We start from the raw sequence: 9,705 nt of genomic DNA, 5'->3' as shown, positions 1-9,705 counted from the left end.
TTCAAACTTTCATAAATTCAGAATATTAATTGTCATTGCAACTTAACCTAACCTAACTACACCCTGCACAGATTTGATTCATTTTAATTTCGATTTAAGCCTTTAAATTTGTAATGGATATCATCATTCATTGTGTTTGATTGGGTAATAAATTTTGCACGCGGTTACAACTTGGTTAAGTAAGAGGACTAGTTATGAGTAGACCTGCCCAAGGTTTACCGAACCGGCGGTTAAAACCGAAACCGTGAGAATTTATCCAAATCGAAACCGTCGATTTTTGAATCGTGGTTCGGTTTAGGTTCAAAAATTTTCGAACCGAAATCGTGCTGGAATCTCCGGTTCCGGGTGGTTCCAAACCGGAACCGTGAAAAACCGCCGGAAAACCGTGAAATTAAGCCGGTACCGCAAAAATCCGGCGGTTTGGAACCGTAAAAAACTGCCGAAAAACCGTTGGTTTGGAACCAAAACCGAAACCAGCGGTTTTGGAACCGAAACCGTAACCGCGAAACATCCTCATGGTTCGGTTTCGGTTCAACAATTTTCAAAATCGGAACCGGCGAACCGTAACCGCCGGTTCCTGAACCGTAGACACCTGTAATTATGAGAATCATGTGAATGGCTCAATAAAGAAATTCGGGCAACCTAGTTTTATTTTATTAATTTATGATCCGTTGAAGCGGTCAACTCTTTTCTCACAAATAGAGTATGTTATTTTATATGAAGAGATCTCATTTATTATTAAGGTATTATACTTATTAGATAATTTAATAAACATTTTTTAATAAAGATTAAAGGTGTTTGTGGCATAAATCTAGTGGTATCTATATTTTATTAATAATGATTAGAAAAATGGAGATGAAGAAATGTGGCGGACACACGCGGCGCGAGGTAATAGGGTATAACATGCCACGTCTATATCCAAACACGTGTCAAATTGTTATTGCCAATTTTTTATGTATGTTAAATTTATAATAGTAGTAATTAATTTTTTTGAAAGTTGGAATTGTAGATTCACTATAAAAGTTGGTAGTAGTACAATTTATAATGTATCTTCATGATCTAAATAAAATATGATTATTATTTTATAATTCCTACATATATAAGAGTGTTCAAATCAGTCCTCATCTTATTGTTACGACATGTTTGATAAGTTAGTAATACCAAGATAAAGAATTATATATAGATATTTCTAATTATTTGATATCATAGTTAAGCTTAACTCAAAGGCCAATATAAGACAAAAGCCCTACCCAATCTTATCAAAATTATAACGTTAATCATGTTTATGTAACCCACAAATTTAAATTATTTCTTTTCAATCAAACAACAAAGAAAAAAAATCATATCTTGCATGTCTTGACATGAAGCCCGTATTTCTTATCTTGTTTTATATTTCTTAATTTTCATGTATAACTACTCAATCTGACGTGTAATTGTGTAGATTTTCTTTACATTATTGTTCGAACTGTTTAAAGCATTTTCGGTTAAGAAGAATCCTAAAACTAAAAGCCATAAATTCTAATACTACAATGTTTCTGACTTGCACGAAACATACTTCATTGAACACATTCTATATATGTCCAAATTTTATACACACTTTTGTTAAAGAAAGACTTTGCAGAATTCGAAAAAAAGACCAAACCTATCAATTTGATTTTTCTTTTCCAGCTGGAAAATAAATAAATACAAAAAGATTTGCTGTTTCTCAACTTGCATCTCAAAATAAACAGCATGCTTGACCAACTATTCACACCTTTTGATCTCTTGCTTTATGTGCTACTACTGATTAATACACAATACACATAATCACATACTTAGTGGACATCTTTGTAATATATTTAATCTATAAATATCATAAAATGATTCTGTTTTAAAGTTGGTAAGTTATACCACGACTTGTAAAATACCTCAATTATAATATTCAGTCTATCGATTCCCATCAAACTTTTAAAATGCTACTGCATAATTTCTAGGCTAATAATGTTTTAATAGAGGTGTAGTTAATAATGTTTGACTGTGATATTTTCAGGATTCGATTTCTATGCATGGATAAGAATGTGATAGGTATCTATATTCCTAGATAGGACTCTCTCTTGGTCCCACGTTACTTAGGGGTTTTTTTTCTGTTTGTGAAAATGATAATAAATAGATAAAGTTGAGAGAAAAGAAAATAAGAGAGAAAATATGAAAAAAAGACTCTCCTCTACCTAAGGAGAGTGCAAATAGAAGTGACTCAAATAATGTGAGACATAAGGAGTATCTAAATCGATTTCCTGATTGTATTTGATTTTTTGGATACGCTAACAGCCTTTGCAGCTAAAAACCATCAGGCCGAAGCCTATTCACCGGGGCATGCAATTATGGTAAGCGTCAAACTGAACATACATAAGAGATGCACCTTTAACCATCTGTGTACTGACTCTGTCCGGTAAACCATATTGTCCTTTATTAACTTATTTTAAGGTTAAAACTACTATAATTTCAGCCTCATATTATAAACTACTTGATTATATTACATTCTTTTAACAAAATTTAATTTTTAGCATATAATTTACTGATATGACCAAGCATAATATCAATTACGGCTGGTTATTCGGTCGGTTCGATTAATAACCGAACCGACTTGTCGGTTAACCGATCCCAAAATGCCTTCAAAAAACTAACCGGAACCGACCCGATCTTCGGTTCGGTTACTTAATTAACCGACTCGGTTAGAATCGGTCGGTTCTCGGTTATAACCGAACTAACCGAATTGATTTAACTTATTCAAATGTTTATTTTGCATGATTAAGGTTGTGATAGATAACTCAACCTACACCTAATCAAACTATTAGTTTATCACCGCAAGTTGAATTAACTATTTCACGGTCATCCTTCAATGATCAATCATTCAATTCAATGATTCATTCTATAATATATAAAATTCTGAAATTTTCTCACAAAGATTGTCAATTGATTTTGTGTATTCTCAATTCTACGCATTTCTGCATGATTGTAAAACCGAAAACGTCAAATTTTTTATCATATTTTTTTGCATTTTAGTCATAATCATTCAATTTTATCCAACACCATAATAAATTAATTCAAATTAAAATAGACTTTTTTTACATTGCAAATTTGCAATATGAGACTTTGACAAAATTTAGAAGTAAATTACAGATTATTATTATTATTATTATTATTATTATTATTATTATTATTATTATTATTATTATTATTATTATTATTATTATTATTATTATTATACTCCTATTTACAAGCAATACATATATGATAGTATATTTTTTAGGCTCTTTAATAGATTTAAACTTTAAATGATCTAAAATTTGAAAACTTTTCTCTAATAATAAGTGAAAGGTTATCTTATTTTTAAAATAGTAGTATTGCTTAAGCACCTGTTAACTTTGAGAGATCTTATTTTAAAAAATCTATTTAGAAACTTTATTGAATTTGATATATTATAACTTTATAAGTATAAATAACTAATAGGTAACAAATTAAAATAGATTTTTTGACATTGCAAATATGCAATATGCGACTTTGACAAAATTTGGAAGTAAATTACAGATTCTTTTATTGTGACAAAGTTTAAAAGTAAATTACAATTTCTGTTATTATTAATTAAAAATATAATTGAATTTAAAATTATTTATGGTTTTAACTTTTAACTTTTCATCTACTTTTATTATTATTAGTATTATTATTGTTGTTGTTGTTGTTATTATTATTATTATTATTATTATTATTATTATTATTATTATTATTATTATTATTATTATTATTATTATTATTATTATTATACTCCTATTTAAAAGTAATATATAAATTGTTTAGGCACTTTAAAAGACTTGAACTTTACATGATCTATATTCTATACTTTAAAAACTTGTCTCCAATAATAAGTGAAGGGTTATTCTATATTTAAAATTAAAATAGTAATTCTTAAGAACTTTATTGACTTTGAGAAATAAATTTATAAGTATAATACTCTAATTGATAGTGACACAAATTAAAATGGACATTTTTTGACATTAATATAGACAAAATTTAGATATAAATTACAATTTCTTCCATTGTGACAAAATTTGAAGTAAATTATAATTTATTCTAGTATTAAATAAACATATAATTGAAATTAAAATTGAATTTAATTCGGTCACCGGTTATAACCGACGGTTATCGGTTATAACCGATAACCGGTCGGTTATAACTGATAACCGACTTTTAGCAAAACTTAAAACCGAAACTGAATCGATAACCGTAAATGTCGGTTATTGGTTAACCGATAACCGACCGGTTTCGGTTCGGTTCTCGATTAATCGATTAACCGAAAACCGTTTACCCACCCCTAAATTATCAATATATGTACTACTAATAAAAGATGTCTTAGTAAAAACATGCCATACCTTATCCAGTATCGCACATTCTAAACGAGCGCTTAATTACTATGTATATGTAACATATTGATATCTTGTTTAGTAAGGATAATATAAATACATGTAATAATATGCAATACTACTATTTTATTTGGCATGATGCATTAAAGTGAAAGAAGAGGATTATATTGCTAACTCAATACTTAATTGCTAACTACAATTAAATAATAGCAGTTAGATATTTAAATTAAGGGCCTAGATCATCAATCCTGAAATGTCAATACGATAAAAAAACGTCAATAAGGGTATTAAGGTCAATTTATAACAAATTAGTTGTAACTAACTTTTGAAAAATATCTCGTAACTTTAAAACACGTATAACTTTCTCGATTTAAATTATTTTTTCTCACAACATATATCAAATTAAAGATAATTTCATAAGGATTCTAACGACTTGCATATGTTCCGACGTCAAAATTTGAAAAAAAATTCAAAATTTTTTAATTTTTTTCGTACAGCACAAATGTCAACATAGTATATAAAATATGTCAATATAAGCAATGTGTTAACATTCTCAAAGCATTGTGTTGATAATTTTGAAACACTATATTGACATTTTCATCCAAAACTCTAATTTGGTAGTTTTTTTTTTCAATTTAATTAATAAAAACGAAAATTATACGTGACAAATTGTAGATCACTAATTTTCTAAAATCCTATAATCTTAAATTAGTCGTAGGTAACAATTAATTGATGAGTTAGCAATGCATCATTCCCCTAAATAGTATAAGTAAACTTTTACAATTACAATTTGTATTACTAGTATGCCACTATGAGTAATTCTCAACGGTCAAAAGTGGCCCCAAAATATAGTGATTGAACACCCAATATTGAGCTGAACCGTCGTTGCCCATAAATCGACAGTTCAAAAGTGGCTAGTTTTCAGTATTATTCACTTTATTGTTGTGCCATTTTATTTAGGGAGATTTGTAGAGTGATCTATTTAAATAGTTGAAATTAATAATTAGGTCAACAACTTGCACTAGAAACTAAAATATTCTAGTTGAACTTATACCTATTACAATTTTACTTATATTTTCTCTTCAACTTAATTTTTCTATTTACTATTAACGATTTACGAGTTCATTATGTAAAATCCCTGCTTAAAACTTACTGTACTATACTATTTTCTAGATTTGGAATGATTTCGTATGCATGACATAACTTCATATCACACGTTGGATTTTCACTTTTCAGTATGTTGGTAAACTTGGTAATTCAGAAATTATATCTTGGTGTGCTAGTAGACCTGATATAAACTTAGTCAAATTTTGGTAATTTTGGTATGAATATAATGCTAATTTACCATGCAAATTTAATACTAAGCATAATACAATAAAATTATCGAATGATATCTGTTGTTACTTGTTATATCGACCCTATAATAATTCCTTCAATTACCGGAAGAGGTGGTATTTTCTCTTTCCCCTCCAAATAATTAAAAATATACTTATTTTTTTTAGTATTATTTCTTGCATTTCCTATCTTTTTCTTTTTTTTTTTTAATGTCTTTCTTTTGGTTTAAAAAATGGTATATAAACCGTCGATTTTTTATAGTATTATTTCTTCCTACTTTTACAATTTTACCTAACACTACTACTAAGTACTCCACTAACTAACAATCGGCAATTCTAATATTTTCGCATATTTTTACTTGACTAATATTCACAACATCATTAAACTATGACATGCACATGCTAATTAATATTATGTTAATTAATGTTAATGTTAGTGTTGAAATGTTATACAAGTAACATATTTTTAAAATGTTGAATAAGAGTTGTTTGATAATGATGTCCATGAATGTTCAGTTGTGACAATAGAGAAATTTATGACTAAATATTTATTTATTACTCCACTTGAGAACGCCATTTATATAACAAATTTTTTAGTTGAGAACGCCATTGATATATTTATCTACCTCGTCATTAAAGATATTACGAGACCTCACGTTTTAAAAGAAGAAAGAATAAAATTAGAATAAATATTTCGTACATATTAAAAGGTTATAATATTATGAGAAAAATTACGACTTTGGTTGATATCTCTCTTTCTAAACTTTATAAATCATTCAGGAAAATTATTAAATTTTGATTTATTAACAATTTCAATAACAAATTATAGCAAACAAATCTAAACTTCATAATTTTTGCAACAACTCTTTAAATAATCCTATTAAAAAACAAGAGATCGAGTAATTATTATTATCACTTCTCTAGCAATAATTAGAGCATTATTAACCCTGGCCCGGATCCAGGCCCTAAGTCCCATCCATGCCATTATTTTCTTCATTTTTAGGGTCAGGCCACAACTCCTATAACCTTGCAAGCCACATCCAAGCCCCAATAATTAAATTATACTATTCAAAACTATAAGTTATTTTACTCGTAAAATATAAAATGTTGAACAATTAAAACATGAAAAATTCATTGTTCAGTCAAAAATAAAAGATTACAAATCCTGAAAATTAAAAATTACAAATCCTAGTAATAAAAATTACAAACCCTAGAAATTAAAAACTACAAACCCTAGAAATTATAAATAGATGTAGAATAAAGTGAGAAATTGATGGAAGAATGTTGAAAAAATGGTATATAAATAGTTAAAATTTTGAAAAAGAAAAAAAAAAAGCGGGATTCGGGTCCTGCCCGAACGCCCCATAACCCTAGGCCGGGCCGCAACTGGGCTCGCCCCCGGGACTCTCCCTCGTCCTCAGGCGCAGCCCAGGCCTCTCCACCGCCACCTCCAAGGCTACTGGGCCTTGGCCGGACCCTAGGTGCGGTACAGTCCCAAATTTTTTCAGCGTTAATAGTGTTCTAAAAGTCCATATTTGTTATTCAAGTCGTCCATCATTATGAGTCTTATTTTTTTTTACTATAAACAGTAAGTAGATCAAGTCACTATCATTCAATTGCATTACATTACAAAAATTAATACTCCATGTATGAAAGTGTGATTCAAATTTTATTACCTTTTTTAATTTACTTTTGTTTATATTTCTTAGAATTCATGAAAAAAAAGAAGATTTCTATCCATGGTCTGATATATCATAACTTTTGGTCGATTTCTAGTCTATTCTAAGACTTTTTAAATAGAATGTTAGTCCATCACTTTTGTATCTTTCCCTATATTCACATACGATTAATATTATGATGAAGTTTATTACGACTTTTGTTATACATATAATAATAATAATCTAGAAGTTTATTTATATAATAGTACTATAAAACAATACTCCCTCCGCTCTAAGGAAGATGACCCCTTTTTTGGGTGGCACGAGATTTCATGCAACTTTATTTTGTGTGTTAAATGGAGAGAGTAAAGTAAGATAGAGGAGATAAAGTAGAGATAAAAGGAGTTTCCATTTTAAGTAATTGATCATTTTGATTGGGACAAATCGAAAAGGAAAGTGAGTCATCTTTAATGGGACGGAGGGAGTATCAAATTTGTCTAGAAGTTAATCAAAAGCTTTGATTTAAATAATACTGTACTCACTAAATTTCATTGAAATTTAACCGTATGAATCAACTACTAAGTCCATTTAATTTGGTGGTAGTTTTGAATATTAACAAGAAACTAATCAAAATTATGATTTAAGTACTTGGAGTTGTCGGTTTGTGCTGTAAAGTTGTAATTTAATAGTGAGAAAGAGGCTAAATCCGATATAACACACACATTCATGAATCATGCAAGAAATAAGAACACAAAAGAAAATGAGTTCAAATGTGTATGGCATTAAATAATTCGAGAAAATTAACCCATGGCCGTGTAGGGTAGGTATAGGATAGGACAGCTTTTGGTTAGACTATGACTGCACCTTCCCCTCTCTCTCTCTCCATTTTCACCTTTTTCTTTAATCTTGTCTCACGCATATTCACAGAGAGTGAGCTGAATCGTGGGGTGATTATAAGAGCATTCCCAATGGAGGTGGCGAATTCTCGGCGATAAATCGCCGGTTATCGCCGAATTATCGCCGGCCATTGTGGCGAAGTCGGCGATAATTCGGCGATAATGTTGCCGTTGCTTCGCCGAGTGGCGTTCTAACGCCGGATTATCGCCGAGCGATCGCCGGCCACTGTGGCGACGCTCGGCGATAATCGGCGATAATTAAAATTTTTTTTTTTTTTTTTTGAACCCAACGGCTATTTTACATTCCACCCCTATAAATATTTCCTCCACTTCCTCCATTCATCACCCACAATCTTCATTCTCTCCATTTTCAATCTCTTCTCCCAATCTTCAATTTTCATCAAAATTATGAGCTTTTGGAAGAAAAGTTCCCGATCGGGTAAGGATAAGGGTAAGGGGAAAGAGTCGAGTTCACAAATTCCCAACACGGATGAAGCAAACGAGCAGTGGATGCAGTCGTTGTTGGCGATGGGTTCTCCTCCCGGCCAACTTCCATACGGGGGTCCGTCTCCTTTGCAGACTCCTCCGGCGCGGAGACTTTCTCCGTACTTCAACTCTGCCGGCAGAATGCCCTTTCCAGCCGACGATGTGTATCGGCCCCAGTTCGACACCCCCGGATCAACCCCAGGCGACCAAGAATCTCAGGCCGCGACACTGAGCGCGGAGGACTTCGAGGTGGAAGAAACGCCCACCGAGCCGCCTTCTAGGAGCGGGAGGGGGAAGGCGCCGGCGTCGTCGGCTGCGACTGATACGGGTTCCGATGAGAGGCCGAAGCGGGTAAGGACTACTTACACTCTGCAAGAGTCCGAGCTGATAGCCGACTGCTGGGCGGACACGTCACAGGACGCGGAGCGCAGCAACTACCAGACTGAGATCATATTCTGGGAGCGGATTGCCGCGAAGTACAGGAGCCACAAGACTGCCTCAATGAAGGACCATGGCAGCGAGGCGATCCGTCGGCATTGGGAGCGCCTCATGAGGGACTGCGGGCACTTCAACGGTATTTATTCTAACTTGATGACTCACATGACGAGTGGCCAGAACGAGCACATGGTCCGAGATGAGGCCATCCGGATGTATAGTAGCCAGTACTTGTCGACGAAGGGCTTCAAGTATTGGAACATCTACGATAAGCTGAAGGATCTCCCCAAATTCCGGACGGGAATGCACGACGCGCTGCACGGGAAATCGGTGCGCTCGCGACTTAGCGTTTCGGAGAGCGAGGGGAGCGCGGCCCACATCGACTTGAGTGGGGATGGTCCGCACGAGCGCCCGGAGGGAGTGAAGAAGGCGAAGGGGAGGCGGAAGGGGAAGGGCGCAACGTCGGAAGTCGCGTCGGAATCCGTCATCGACTTAGAAA

Source organism: Salvia hispanica, chromosome 1 (assembly GCF_029641045.1).
Source record: "Salvia hispanica isolate PSC_SH4W2 chromosome 1, Shi_PSC_v1, whole genome shotgun sequence".
NCBI lineage: Eukaryota > Viridiplantae > Streptophyta > Magnoliopsida > Lamiales > Lamiaceae > Salvia > Salvia hispanica.
The sequence above is the reverse complement of the archived record's forward strand: the minus strand, read 5'-3'. Positions refer to the sequence as shown.